Below are 15,724 nucleotides of genomic sequence, written 5' to 3' on the forward strand. Positions count from 1 at the left end.
GACAGGTGGCAGGTTGTGCGCTTCCAAGCCTCACTGCTGCTGCTGCTGCTGCTGCTGCTAAGTCACTTCTGTCGTGTCCGACTCTCTGCGACCCCATAGACGGCAGCCCACCAGGCTCCCCAGTCCCTGGGATTCTCCAGGCAAGAACACTGGAGTGGGTGGCCATCTCCTTCTCCAATCCAAGCCTCACTAATTCTTCACAATAAATAAATATTGATATAGATATCATGTTGGATATATACATGCTACTGCTGCTGACTAATACTCCTACCACAGTATTGATTAAGATGAGAAAGTGAGGAAATTTGTCAGCTTGTGAAGTCTTCAATAAATAGATTTTCATGTTATGATGACTCATTGTGACATACATGGAACTGGGAAAAGAAATGTTGATGTCAAGAGTAGGGCCCATTGCAGCCTTGTTCAGCAGTGCAATACACACTCTGGATAAAATATCCCAGGTATTCTGGATAGCACTACCTCTCTATAGAGCATGATTTTAGAAGGACCTACAGTTGCACTCATCTCACATGCTAGTAAAGTAATGCTCAAAATTCTCCAAGCCAGGCTTCAGCAGTACGTGAACTGTGAACTTCCAGACGTTCGAGCTGGTTTTAGAAAAGGCAGAGGAACCAGAGATCAAATTGCCAACATCTGCTGGATCATGGAAAAAGCAAAAGAGTTCCAGAAAAACATCTATTTCTGCTTTATCGACTATGCCAAAGCCTTGGACTGTGTGGATCACAATAAACTGTGGAAAATTCTGAAAGAGATGGGAATACCAGACCACCTGACCTGCCTCTTGAGAAGTCTGTATGCAGGTCAGGAAGCAACAATTAGAACTGGACATGGAACAACAGACTGGTTCCAAATAGGAAAAGGAGTACGTCAAGGCTGTATATTGTCACCCTGCTTATTTAACTTACATGCAGAGTATATCATGGGAAAGGCTGGGCTGGAAGAAGCATAGCTGAAATCAAGATTGCCGGGAGAAATATCAATAACCTCAGATATGCAGATGACACCACCCTTATGGCAGAAAGTGAAGAGGAACTAAAAAGCCTCTTGATGAAAGTGAAAGTGGAGAGTGAAAAAGTTGGCTTAAAGCTCAACATTCAGAAAATGAAGATCATGGCATCTGGTCTGATCACTTCATGGGAAATAGATGGGGAAACAGTGGAAACAGTGTCAGACTTTATTTTTGGGGGCTCCAAAATCACTGCAGATGGTGACTGCAGCCATGAAATTAAAAGATGCTTACTCCTTGGAAGGCAAGTTATGACCAATCTAGATAGCATATTCAAAAGCAGAGACATTACTTTGCCAACAAAGGTCCATCTAGTCAAGGCTGTGGTTTTTCCAGTGGTCATGTATGGATGTGAGAGTTGGACTGTGAAGAAACCTGAGCGCCAAAGAATTGATGCATTTGAACTGTGGTTTTGGAGAAGACTCTTGAGAGTCCCTTGGACTGCAAGGAGATCCAACCAGTCTATTCTGAAGGAGATCAGCCTTGGGATTTCTTTGGAGGGAATGATGCGAAAGCTGAAGCGCCAGTACTTTGGCCACCTCATGGGAAGAGTTGACTCATTGGAAAAGACTCTGATGCTGGGAGGGATTGGGGGCAGGAGGAGAAGGGGACGACAGAGGATGAGATGGCTGGATGGCATCACTGACTCGATGGACGTGAGTCTGAGTGAACTCCAGGAGTTGGTGATGGACAGGGAGGCCTGGCGTGCTGTGATTCATGGGGTCGCAAAGAGTCGGACACAACTGAGCGACTGAACTAACTGAACTGACATGGCTCAGTAACTGACATACAGGGTTCTTTGCATTTGTTCCCTGGAGCTAATCATTCTCTTTAAAAAAAACTCAGTCTCCCATCTGAGAACTGATTCCTCTCAGTGGACCCAGAATCACTGAGTGACTTTGAACAAATAACCTCCTGTATGTCAGTTTCCAATTTGTAAGAGGAGAATGATAATTGCAGTGCTTACCTCATAATTAGTATCATAAAGATTAAATATGAATTGTTTAGATGATTGCCTGATAGAGATTGACATATAATTTATTTTACTGTTATCACTGTACTTTCTGTAAGTTTCTATAGTTTCACAACCTGAGTATAATAGTTTATATCTTTAATGTATCCAAAAAAAGGTAAATTTGTTGAGATAAAGGTCTGTTCACCTTTACTATCAAAAAATGAACACATTGTCTAGAAAGTGAGGTCCTGAATAAACATTTCTTTAAAGATGGATGATTAAGTAGACAGCCAAATCATCAGGCTGAATCTTTCCTGCCATAATTCCCCTTTCTGATTTCTAGTTGTAGTTCTTAGTTTCACTCTTTATTTAATTTTTAAATCCTTAATAAGCACATACATTCCAGTTAAACCTATAGCATGACAATGGATATTATAATTGGGACAAGCAAAATATTAGTCTTCACCTTAAGGGGAATATGTTTAGTTTTGTGTGAAAGATCATGATTTACCTTCTAAATAAGAACATTATCAAAATGTGACCATTAGTGATGAAAGCTACTGTCTGTAGAACAGGTCATCAGTGTTGATATTGAACCACACGACCTAAACAATTTTGCTTTTGTGCTTCAGAGACCCGCGGACACATCAGAAGCTAACAGAATCCTGGTGTGTGATTCAGGTTCATTGCTGAGTAGCTTCTAAGGTTTAAGAAGAAATTACCTTTTCTGGTTTCCTTCTTTGATTTTGGGTAAAGCCTGTTCATAACACATATTATTAGTTCTGACTTACCACATATGTGTCATTCATGTAAAACACAGATCATTCTGCAAGTTTCCAAAAATAACAAATGCTATCTCGAAAACAACTTTTCATAAAATTCAACTCATTTTCAATTGAGATTTTCAATTGTTTCCCTGGTGCAATGAAGATGACACGGGCTCAGTCCCTGAGTCGAGAAGATCCTCTGGAGAAGGAAATGGCCACCCACGCCAGTATTCTTGCCTGGAGAATCCTATGGACGGAGGAGCCTGGTGGGCTACAGTCCATCGGTTTGCAAAGAGTTGGACATGATTGAACGACTAACATAAACAATTAAAAATTATGTCTTCCATGTAAGGCAAAAAGAAGAATTCTATGCTCTCAAAGCAAAAAGGGTATGATAATGTTTCAGAGTATAATTGAATACTATAGAGAAAAGGCCATTTTATGTATCATAGTTATCATATTCTTTTGTATTCAAATCAAAGGAGAAAAAAGATTTCAACCAGGTAGTCTTTAAACACTGTTGGAAATACATGTGGAAAGATGTAAATTAGTAATTATTTGGAATGGCTTGTACAGTCTGAAGTTAGTCATAATGTGTCTTTCCTATACATTCTAGAAGAGGAGTTAATTTTTGTTTAATGCTCTATTAAATGTCAGGCCAAAGAAGCTTTCTTGTTGATATTTACATAGAATTAAAGAGTGTTAGATCTCCAGGGAACTTAGAGTTCATCTTATGCAATTCCCATCTTTTTACTATAAGGGAGGAGGGTGAAGATCAAAGTTATTAAGTGATCTTCCCAAAAATACATTTAATAACTGGTACAGTCAAAACTCAATCCCAAGTTTAGTGCATTTTGAAACATAGACAAAGATAGGCTTTGCTTCTCATAGAGTTGAAAGCCTCAACTTTGAAAGATCTAAACTTGACCAGGACACATTTCACTAGGAACCGCCATGAAAAAAAAAAAATCACATGTCATCCCAATTCTCTCTCTGAATCTACCTGTCATGTTGTATACGCTGGAAAGGGGTGACTTTAACTGACTGAAAATAGATCAACTGTGAGTACACTCTAACCCCAGATTGAGATGTAATCTACTAATTAAAGCATTAAAATAATTCCATACTAGCTCAAGTCCCCCACGTGCACTTCCTGGTGCCCTGTGTTGGGACCCCAGTCTCCCAATAATTCACAAACCAAGGTTTTAAGTACTAGACTGTCAGGAGTCTCCAAGACCCAACCCCTTCTTAAGGTTGGCTTCCATCCTGATCACTGATGTTCATGGTTGTGGAATATATTAACATCATCCCTGGACCCACTTCTCCCTTTTCCCTCTATAAATGTTAAAGAGCAGCATTTGATTCAGGTACCCTGATACATCATTATTTATTTGAAGATAAATGAGGCATAATGAATAAGGATAATCCGATGAACTAATAAGAATTGCATTTTTAAATACTTAATGATTCCATTGAAACAGCTCTAGAGTGCTACTTTGAAAAAGCCTGTGATAACAGCTGAAAGATTAAAAGCTACTTCTTTTCAGAAATAACATTCAAATCGAATAGTCTCCGGTTTTACCCCCAAATCACTGTCTTATGGGCATAACTCTGTGTCCTTAACTAGTGATATCATATACATTATCCCTGTTTCAAGCCAGGAGCATGGTGGACAAGTTAGAATCTTCCAAGGCTTAGCAAGAATCTAACTCCTGCCTTTAAAATTACTCCTATGCACTGTGAACTCTGGCCCATCAAATTGATGAAACATTTAGTCTAAAAAGCATTGAAAAGTGGTCAATGAACCCTCTCCCCCTGAAAAAAAGAAAGCTAACAGAGGAACTAAGTCAGTGGTTGTGATTAGATAGAAAGAGGAAATTAGAGCTATAACAAAATATGACATAAAAGGCAAAGCACCACAGAATAAATAAAATAGTACATAACAGGAAGGGATCCAAACCAATACAAACAACTGCAAAGGGCCTTATTGGCAGACTTTCAGACACGGAATTTGAGGAGGACAGACACATTTAATTGTTGAGTAATACTTCTTAAATGATGTTTTACCTCAAGGAAATCATATCAGTGAAGAATGTGGAAACGGTTGGGCAGCTGCGTCCATCCCTTCTAACCAGAGCCCAGCTGCAGGAAGAAAAGCCAGCAACAGAGAGGAGACAAAGAATAATGAATGAGAGGATGAAATCTAGAAAGAAAGAGAAATTAAAATGAGACAGTGAAAAATTAAGCTGCAACTCAGAAAGGCTGGGGGGAAAAAAAAGCTTCAAACAAACTGTAGCAAATACAATTTAGAATGTTTTTAAACTCAACTATTGAAAAACAAATCTTTCCAAGGCTAATTTGTAAGACTGGCAGACCCTTGGAATTCTTGCCCCAGTGGTGGAATGACTGAAAGATAGTACTATGCACTCATAGTATAGGCCCCCAGGTTGTCAAGAGCTATTTATAAAGTGGGCATAACTGAGAAAATGGGTGTATATTTGGCTATTTTTCTCTGATATCTGACAAAAAAAATACAAATTCTATATAGTTCTTGGATACAGAAAATATTATTTGCATCTTAGCAAAGTATATTGGAAACTTTGTATTGAAATTACTGTGGTCCAGGGCCTTAAAATTTTCCAGTAAGCAGACCTACAAGAGGCAATTTAGCTCAGTTCTTCAACTACCTGTATTTGAAACAGTTTTGTGTATTCTAGCTTTGCGTCCTTAATTCCTTCAGTTCTGTTCAGTCGATAGTTATGTCTGAATCTTTGAGACCCCATGGACTGCAGTACGCCAGGCTTCCCTGTCCATCACCAACTCCCAGAGCTTGCTCAGACTCATGTCCATTGAATCAGTGAAGCCATCCAACCATCTCATCCTGTCGTCCCCTTCTCCTCCTGCCTTCAATCCCTTTGAACTTCAAGTTACTTACAGTTAATATGAAAACTACAATGATATCTAACTCATAGGGCTTTGTGAGGACTATGCAAAACCCTTAGTAGAATGCTTGCCAAAGTGCTCAATACATGAAAGTGAAAGAAAGTGAAGTCGCTCAGTCGTGTCCGACTCTTTATGATCCCACGGACTGTAGCCTACCAGGCTCCTCCCTCCATGGGATTCTCCAGGCAAGAGTACTGGAGTGGGTTTCCATTTCCTTCTCCAGCTCAATACATGGTAACCTCTCATTATTCTGGGTATCATGGGTGCTGTCTCTGGTACACTCCAAAAAAGTCTTCTTTGATTTCTTTAACATTTAGTGCCTGTTAACACATATGTTCAGTAAGTCAGTAACTACTAGATACTAAGATGTCTATGCATGTGTGTGCTCAGTTGTGTCCAACTCTTTCCGACCCATAGACTGCAGCCCCACGAGGCTCCTCTTGCCATGGAATTTTCCAGGCGAGAATACAAGAACTCCAGATGATCTTCCCCACCCAAGAATCAAAGCTGCATCTCTTGCGTCTCCTGCAATGGCAGGCAGATTCTTTACCTCTGCACCACCTGGGAAACTATGGTCAATAGATAAATGTGTGTTGAACATTCTCCCTGGGCTCAGCACTGCAGTGGGTAATGAAAAAGATATGGACCCTGTCCAAAAGGTGCTTTTAGGTGAAAAAACCTGCTACCAATGCCCGGGAGCATATCTTTCTGTAAAAAGTGAGTAGTAGAAAAACTAATTTCAACAGATGTTAGAATTCAAGGTAAATCAGTGAGAACTGGGATAGTCAGAGAAAGCTTTAGGGAGGAAGGAGAAAATAATGTAAGCCTTGGAGGATCAAGACAGGCATAGAACAACAACAACAAAAAATAATTGTGCTTCCTACTAAAGGAAATGATGTCAGCAGTATTAAGGGTGAATATAAAGAATATCTGAGCCTGACTTGACTAAAGTGATTAGAGCTTTTTAAAGGAAAAAAAATAGACAATGGGTTTTTTTTTAATCTTTGGTTTTTGTTATAGTTTTGATTTTTTTTATTTTAAATAGAGTTGCAGTAGACTGCAGAGGGTTTTAAGAGCCAGAGGAGTTTCTACTTGAAACTATAGGAGATGAAGATAGTGTGTTATGAGGTGACGTGGTAAGAAAACTGTGTTTCATAAAGATTGACCTTGTTAAGGTATTCAGGGGGGATAAAAATCAGGATGAGAAGTATAAGACAACTTAGAAGCTATTGCAGTTACCTAGGGGTGGAAGAGACGAGATGGGGAAAGAAAATGGAGATTTTTACTGTGAGTGAAATGGCTGTCCCTGGAAGGATTTGAGCAAAGAAGTGACATTATCTGATTTAATCCACAGGTCTCTGACTGCTCATTTGAAAATACTTTGAGAGCGTCAAAGAGAGGAAGTGGAAGACCTGGTAGGACCCCCATTTAAATAGTTCAAGAAAAATCGGTGGTGGCTTGGATTTAACATGAATGGAAGAAGTGAGAAGTAGCTAGAATAAATATATTGTGAACAGGTTTCATAGGTGGCATCTTAGGCAGTCTCATGGGACACTACTCTTGGTTGAATGCTCTACTGCTGTGGTCTTAACACTCTTAATAATTGTTGAAATAAATGGTCTCACATTTTTTAATTTTACACTAAAGCCTCCCAAGTTATGTAGGCAGTTCTGATTGTGAATGTAAATATAACAGGATTTATTTATGCACTGGAGCTGGGGCTATGAGAGAAAAGAAAAAGTCAATGATTACTCTGAAGTGTTTGGCCTGAATAGTTAGAATAATAGGTTTTTTGAGATGCAGAAGACTGTGAAAGGCATAGAATTATAGAAGAAGGTTGGAGAGGCTCAGTTTTGAACACATGAAATTTGAGATGTTTATTAATCATCTAAATAGAGATGTCTGGAGTTCAAAGAAAGGTTTCAGGCTGGAGATACAGGTCTACAGTAATCAACATTTGGATAGTATTTGAAGCCATAAAACTGAAAGAGAATGCTTTCAAATAGTATAAAAATAGAAAAGAAGTTTAAGCACTGAGCCACAAGATAGTTCTACACGTAGACAGCAGGTAACAAGGCACCAGCAAAAATGATGGAGCAGGATCAGTCAGAAAAACACCAGAACACAGAGAAGAATGCGTTGCACTGAAAAACAAAACAGAAAATGTTGATGACGATTCAAGTAAAACGAGAGTTGGGATTTGAGGACTGAGTTTACGGAGATTGTCAGTGATAAGAGCTGTTTCTGTGGAAAAGGGAAAGTGAAGTCGCTTAGTCGTGTCTGACTCTTTGCAACCCCAGGGACTGTAGCCTACAACTTTCCTCCATCCATGGAATTTTCCAGGCAAGAGTACTGGAGTGGGGTTCCATTTCCTTCTCCAGGGGAATATTTGCAACCCAGGGGGGTCGAACCTGGGTCTCCCGCATTGCAAGCAGACACTTTTAACCTTTTACTGTCTGAGCCAGGGGGAGGCAAATGCCTGGTTAGACTTGATTCAAGAGAGAAAGAGAGGAGAGGACTAGGAAACTAGAAGTATAAACAGCTCTAGAGAATTTTTGCCGTGAGGGGTGGAAGAGAAAGGGATAGTAGTTGGAAAGGAAACCATTAGTACCACTGAGAGGGCAGACAGGCTGTATGTTTTAGGGTCAAAAAATGAAATGTGATTTTAGATGAACAGCTTGATTTTAGGTATGCAGCATTTGAGACTGTGAAGGGTCAAATGGGAATGGCGATTAGTCAACTAGAAAGATAAGAATAGATGTGTGAGAAGACAATTGAAATTATTCACAGTTTAGACTTTATTGACACAGAGGTGCAATTTGGGGCATAAAAAGGAATTAGACTGGAATAAAAATGTACCGAGAACAGTAGAGGATTGAAGAAACTAATATTCTGGAAAAGTAATGAAACAAAACCGAGAGCACTGAGCTATATTCCCAACTTTCAACCCCCATTTAGGTGTAGCTGTATTTCCATAGGCAAATTAAGGAAATTATCTGAATAATTAATATCCACATAAAAGCATTAGTCCAACTTGGCTGGATATTTTACATGAAAAGAGGCTCTATATATAGGCAGAGAGTCTGATGCTGGATTCATTTTTTCTGCTTTCCTCAGTCTTCACAGACTGAAAACTTATTTAGAAATAAACTAGAAATTGCTATATGCTAGCTGACAAAGAGGACCTCAGTTTCTACTAGCATTTTCACAACCCTAAAATTGAGATTTTTAAAGAATAAGATAAAAACTTGAGGAAGACAACATAATTTGAGCTAAAGCATCTTATTTGTCAAAACGCATGTGACTATCCATGAAGGGAACCAAACAGCCATGATTGTTCTTCACTGAAGAACCAGCAAAATCCTCACAGACGAATGTGTCCTGTAACCTTTAATACAAAAGTCAAAGGAGAAATAGCTTTCTGGGCAAAAACTTGCACACACAGGAGAAAAACGAAGACCAAATCCAAGAGTCATAGGAGTGGAAGGGAAATCTGGGCCTTTTTCATAGCCGGAGGCGAGTCAAGCCGTCACTCACTAAAATGACACGGCGGCAGCCATCTTAGACCCCAGCAGGCGCACGCTGCTAAGAGCCAAAGGCTCGGTTCAGATTGGGGGGCTGCAGATGCTTCTGTTTGCCTTTGTTTTCCAAGACTATCCCACTGACAATGATTATTGTCTAAGGATTATGATCTAAGAAGCATTATATAGAAACATAAGCAATGTCACTCTGGAACTGACAAACGAGCCTTATTATGGCTCTGACAGTGGCACCGAGGGACATCTTGAGGCAGCGCTTGAATGTTACTCTAGAAACCAAGAGAATATTTACCACTTTTTCACTTCAGAAAGTTCTCCCCCGCCCCCTCCACTTTTTGAGGCGCTTCAATAAAGAGCTCAAGAAGATGACCCGGGAAGCCAGCCAGAAGAATACACTTGGCACAACCCTGCTTCCTCTGGGCCCCCGAAGGTGGCAATGATAACAGCTTCACTCCAGAGCCTCAGGGAGGGCCCTGAGAGACTGGGATCTTCACCACAGAAACAGGCTTAGCAATGTGCTTCCAAGCACACAGACAGTGTTCCCCTTAAAGTCATCAGCTAAGCAAGGTGGTTGGTATAGCTTCTGGGAGTAACCACCAACCCTGTATTTCTGATCACCTCTCTAATCTGGGCATGAGCATTTACATACCTTACATCCAGACTTTTTAGGTTTTCCCAATGGCTCAATGCATAAAGAACTTGCCTGCAATGCAGTTTAAACACAGGAGATGCAAGTTCAGTCCCTGGGATGGAAAGATCTAATGGAGAAGGAAATGGTAACCCACTCCAGTATTTTTGCCTGGAGAATCCCATAGACAGAGGAGCCTGGTGGGCTACAGTCCATGAGGCTGCAAAGAGTCAGACACCACTGAACAACTAAACATGCATGAGCATCCAGACTTTCTCAACTGAAGTTCCTCCTCTGAGCCATATGACTCTGAAAATAATTCAAGCAACAAAATGAGCACCTTTCTGGAAGAAAAAAGACAAGTTCATTTCAGTACATCAATGGATGCCTTCGGCTTTAGAAGTCGTCCTGGGAAAACTGGCTGGATTGGGAGTGAGGGATAAATCCCAGAATATTTCATGTTGGGTATTGGGAGACAGAAGCTCTTTCCACTGTGTTAGGTTGGAAAGAGGAAGCCTGGAACCAATGGTGAGCCAGTTCCTTAGCCAGATGGAGGATGTCTGTCTGCACAGGAGAGAATGTCACTTGGCAAGAAACAGATCTGGGTAGAGTGAGAGCTGGAGCTGGAGAGTGAGAGACCCAGAGATGGATGTGTGAATCCTAATCCACCCATGAGTTAACTGGTCACACCAGCCTATGTATTTTTCCTGAAATCACTTTTCAATGGTTTCTGTCACATGCATTTGAAGAGTTCTGAAGAGTATCACAGGAAGAATGTATAAACACAGAAAAAAAACTTAGCTTTACATATCAAAATCATCAGGTAAAAAGAAAAAGTTTCATTTTGTTAACAGCTATATTTTGTGTACCTAACATGTACAGACATTGTGGCAATCCTGTGAAGTAGGAATTAGATCCATTTCAGCTAACTAAGGTTCAGAGAGATTATATAATTTCTGTAAAATTACTGTTCTAACAGATACTAAAAGGAGGTGAGACTTGGCTCACCTGAAAAAAAGTGAGGAATAAGCTGCAAGTGTATGAGGGAAGAGCATTCCAGGCAAAGGGAAGATCAAAGGCAGAAACCTTGAGGTGACAGGCTATGAGGAGCACCAACAAGCCATGTAAGTGAAGTGATCAATGGTGGTGGAGAGAGTGGGGGGCCATGAAGTCAGAGAGATGACCTGGTATCAGATTGTGTAGACCTTAGTATAGTACTGTAATATATGGAATTCAAATTTATGTATAGATACGATTTTTATATATTTCCATTATACCCCAATTTAGCATACATCTTCCCAGATTTGTGTTCTAATACTGTTTTATTGTCCTACTAACATCCTTAATTAAATTTACAATTTCAGAAATTTTATTCTATTTTGAATTTCCACAACCCAAACTGAGGGTAATATTGTAGTTTTCCTGGTGCATGTGCACCATGATTTATAAAGCAGACAGTAACCACAGAAATTGCTTGGAGCTGAGACAAAAGATGTTTTCAAGGAGGAACATTTTTTCATTGGCATTATTCTGCAGTATCAGTGCAGACTGACTTTAAACTAGTTTTGTTTTCACTTTTAATTCTACAATGCTCCTTTTATTACCTCAACCCAGGGTGAACTGCTTTTGCAGTCCATTACACACAACTTTTAAATACTTTTAAGTCCAGCTTTATCTATTCTTCCCGACATAGGGATCAAACCCGCTTCTCTTGTATCTCCTGTTTCTTTACCACTGTGCCACCTGGGAAGCCCATTTAACTGAATATTTAGTGGTTTCCACTGGGTTCTCCCACATGCATATCAAATTCTGCAGATCCAAGGCCGAATTCATTCAGTTTCATTCTTCTCTTCCACCAAATCTGCCCCGAAACTCCCTTCTTATTCAAAACCTTAAGGCAAAAATAAGGCATTTACTCAGTTGCTGAGCCAGAAACTCAGAAATCAGCCTTATTCCTTAATTTTTGACTAACCTCTACATCTCATCAACCCCTAAATCTATCAATTCCACTTGCTCAAAACTTCAGCAACTGCTCTGCCTTTGATAGCCATCAGCATATAACTGGCTATTCAGTAGCCTCCTGCCTTTTCTTTGCACTGAACCCTAACCTTCCTTTCAATTTCTTTTCCTCTACTACCAGAGTGATCTTTCCAGTGTGAAAATACAGGCTGCCCTAAAAGCTTTGGCAGCTTCCAGTGACAAAAGACTCCACGACATACTAACAATGAAAGGACCCTGTCCAACTATAAGCTCATTTCCAATTATTTCTCCCTCACCCTTTAGGCTCCAGCCATAGTAGACTCATTTCCTACACACCCTATGCTCTCTTAAAATCTTCTGAACTCTGGAACCTGTTTTCCACTCTACCAAGAATGCAAACTTAGGGAAAACTCCTTTAGATCTTACTTCAGATGATACTCTTGAAAAGGTTCCTGTGCCATCGCTCCCCACCCTGGGATTCTCTTCTGTTCTCAACCCATCTTGTCTGGTCAGTAAACTGTCTGCTCTTTGAAGGCAGGAGATGTGCCTCTTCATCCTGGTTTCCCAGAATCTAGCCCAATACCTGACAATTAGAATATTCTGGAAATAAGATTTTGAAAACATGAAATCAGTTCACGTTCTGCTACTAATATTAAGCTTTGAGAATTATTTATCCCTAGGCCTGGCGTGCTGCGATTCATGGGGGTCACAAAGAGTCGGACATGACTGAGCGACTGAACTGAAAAGTGGTTTCAAAGAAAGGTGGTTCCAAAGAAAGGAAAAGGAGAAGAAAGAGATAAGATCCTATCCAAAGAGAGGGCAAAAGGAATAGTTATTTCTGTTCTAGAGAGAGAAGAAAAATTGAGATCAGGATTAAAAGTTAGGCTCCCCACTCATGGGCTTATAGAAATATCTAGATAAAATGAGGAGGCGGGGTTTCACTGTGATAGGGCACTACAGAAACCCCAGATATCCTGAAGGATAAGGCTCTTCCTCTCCTTAGTATCCCACCAGGACCAGGGCTGGCCTGCTGCCATCCATGAGGTCTCAAAGTGTCAGACAGGACTGAACAACAGCAAGGGCCAGGAAGCAGAACCAGCTTCACTGACAGAAGCTCACCAAGCCAAAATGTGAGGCGCCAAGCCTGGCAGCAAAGAGAGGACTGATCAACAAAGCAGCCAAGCAAAGAAAGGAGGAAAACTCGAGGACCCGACCCCTCCCTCCACGCAAGAGGCTCGGGTATGTATGGATAACGGATAAAGGGGAAGGGCCCCCTGGGGCATGGAGGATATGGGAAGCGTATGGGGGCCTCCAGATGGATAATTGGAAAGAACATGTGGTAATCACCTGTGCAAGTGTAATAGGCTACAGGCCTCTGCTAGGTCAAACGTGGAGGCCCTTAGCACGGTCTGAGGGTGGAGTGTTCAGCCCTCTGATGTCTAAAGGTTACAGACAGGACATTCACACATGCCCAGTTGGAAGGTGAGTTGGTGATCCTATCTAGTCTTAACCAGCTCAGCTTGAACACATGCCCAGTTGGAAGGTGAGTTGGTGATCCTATCCAGTCTTAACCAGCTCAGCTTGAACTAGACATAGCTGACTACAGTTCCTGGAAAATAATTCTGGAAAACCTCTTGTTTAGGTTTTGTGCCACTTGAGGACATGCAGTACTCTTGTGCTCATGCTAAGTCATGTCTGACTCTTTACAACCCCATGGATTAGAGCCCGCCAGGCTCCTCTGTCCATGGGGATTCTCCAGGCAAGAATACTGGAGTGGGTTTTCATTTCCTTCTCCAGCGGATCTTCCTGACCCAGGGATCTAACCCATGCCTCCTACTTTGGAAGGTGGGTTCTTTACCATTGAGCCACCAGGGAAGCCTACAAGTCTTCTATAGCAACAATTAAAACGACCTTGATTAGTCAAGGCAGGCTACAAGTGAAATGAATTTAACTAATGATTACCCATGGTATCAAGGACAGAATATCACTGGTGGAAGGAAAGGTCTCAATAGATGACTCTAAAATGGCTCGTTAAATATTTATATTGAAATATATCATCTTTATAGGGTGACAGTAACAGACTAGGATTCCTGTAGCAGTAGAAATATAAGAGACGTGGGAGACAAACCTGAGGTTTTTCTTATAAAATACATAAAGCATGAGAACAGGGATATGAAATCATAGAAAACTCTCCTGACTCGTGGGTAAGTTTCCAGTTGAAAACTTCCAGTCACCATTTTTAGCCATGATACATGTTTGAATTCCAAGATCCTGACATTTTGAAAAGGCTTGTAATTTAATGGCTACAGAAATCTCACGTATGCTTGAGTCATTTTTACTTACAATTAATCACTTTCCTACGAACTACCACTATACCTAAAAGAACTGGGAAAAGCTAGTTTCATTATGTTATAAAATATTTATGACTTATTTTTGGATTTCCTTATCTATTTTAAATATCAACTGATCTAAACAAATACTCCCAATCTCCACCCAATGAAGGTATATCCGATGCCAATTTAAACCAAACCAGCACATTTGCTTTAAAATTTCCAAAATAAATTCTATAGAATTACAATGTTTTCTACTAATAAAAAAAAAAGAGCTTTTTATGTAATGGATAATAATGCTCAGTTGTGTCCTACTCTTTGTAACCCCATGGACTGTAGCCCACCAGGCTCCTCTGTCCATGGACTTTTCCCAGCAAGAATACTAGAGTGGGTTGCTATTTTTTTCTCCAGGGAATCTTTCTGACCCAGGGATCAAACCTGCATCTCCTGCATTGTAGGCAGATTCTTTACCACTAAACTATCCGGGAAGGCTTTAAGTAACATTCCTGTGTTATTTTGCTAGTTGTTTAAAAAATGTCTTATCAATTTGAAGTTTAATTAAGGAGACAAAAGAAAAGCAGAAAAAAATTTTCCCCATATCAACCTAAAATTATTTTTAAAGAAGTTTTTTTTTGTTTAAAGTAAGATCCTGGAAATATTTCACTTGAATAAAGCAATTTGATTTTTATAATCACACCTAATCATTTTCCTATGCCTGAAAGCTATACCTACACCAGCAGTTTTATGAAAAGTTTTTGCACTTCCAGAAACAACAGGTAACTTAGAGATCACTAGAATGCTAATGGCCATTTTCTGTAGTTTTACATTATATATATATATATATATATACACATATATATATATATGTAAGTAAGTAAAGTCACTCCGTCATGTCCGACTCTTTGTGACCCTGTGGACTGCAGCCCACCAGGTTCCTCAGTCCATGGGATTCTCCAGGCAAGAATACTGGAGTGGGCTGCCATTTCCTTCTCCAGGGGATATTCCCCACCCAGGGTTCGAACCTGGGTCTCCCACATTGGAGGCAGACGCTTTAACCTCTGAGCCACCAGGGAAGCATATATCTCAAACAAAAACAAAAACAAAAACAAAAACTGCTGTGCTAGCCATAAAGCCAAACAATAAAGTCTATTTGTTAACACTCTTATTTCCAGGGTTCATTCTTTAAGCATGGGCTGAGGTAAACATTTGCAATCCCATTTAAGATATTTTATTATGTATAGCATTTTCCCCTCAGATATTTGAAAAGATGCTAAGAAGGCTTTATTTTACAGAATGTTTACTGGTCTAAATAGTATATGAGCTCAGTACAATTTACTGTCCACTTAAATAGTGTTATGTACTATTGATGAACTGGCTGTTCCTTAAGGTCTCAATAGAATCAGTCAGGAGTCCATCATTAGCCAACAAAGGTGGTTGACGTGGATGTTGGTGCAAATACCTTTAGGACAAATACCTTAGTTGTTTTGAATAGACTTTAAATTCTATTAGTAAAAGTATAATGTGCTCGTGGTTAGGGACTGGAAAGGCACCCTCA

General features: G+C 40.2%; 1 non-coding gene across 1 annotated transcript; it reads right to left on the reverse strand.

The window, feature by feature from the left end:
- Positions 1–15,170: 15,170 nt before the first annotated feature.
- TRNAW-CCA (transfer RNA tryptophan (anticodon CCA)) lies at positions 15,171–15,242 on the reverse strand. Its single transcript has one exon. It is a non-coding gene; the product is annotated as a tRNA-Trp (tRNA).
- Positions 15,243–15,724: the final 482 nt, after the last annotated feature.

Source organism: Budorcas taxicolor, chromosome 7, assembly GCF_023091745.1.
Source record: "Budorcas taxicolor isolate Tak-1 chromosome 7, Takin1.1, whole genome shotgun sequence".
Classification (NCBI taxonomy): Eukaryota; Metazoa; Chordata; class Mammalia; order Artiodactyla; family Bovidae; genus Budorcas; species Budorcas taxicolor.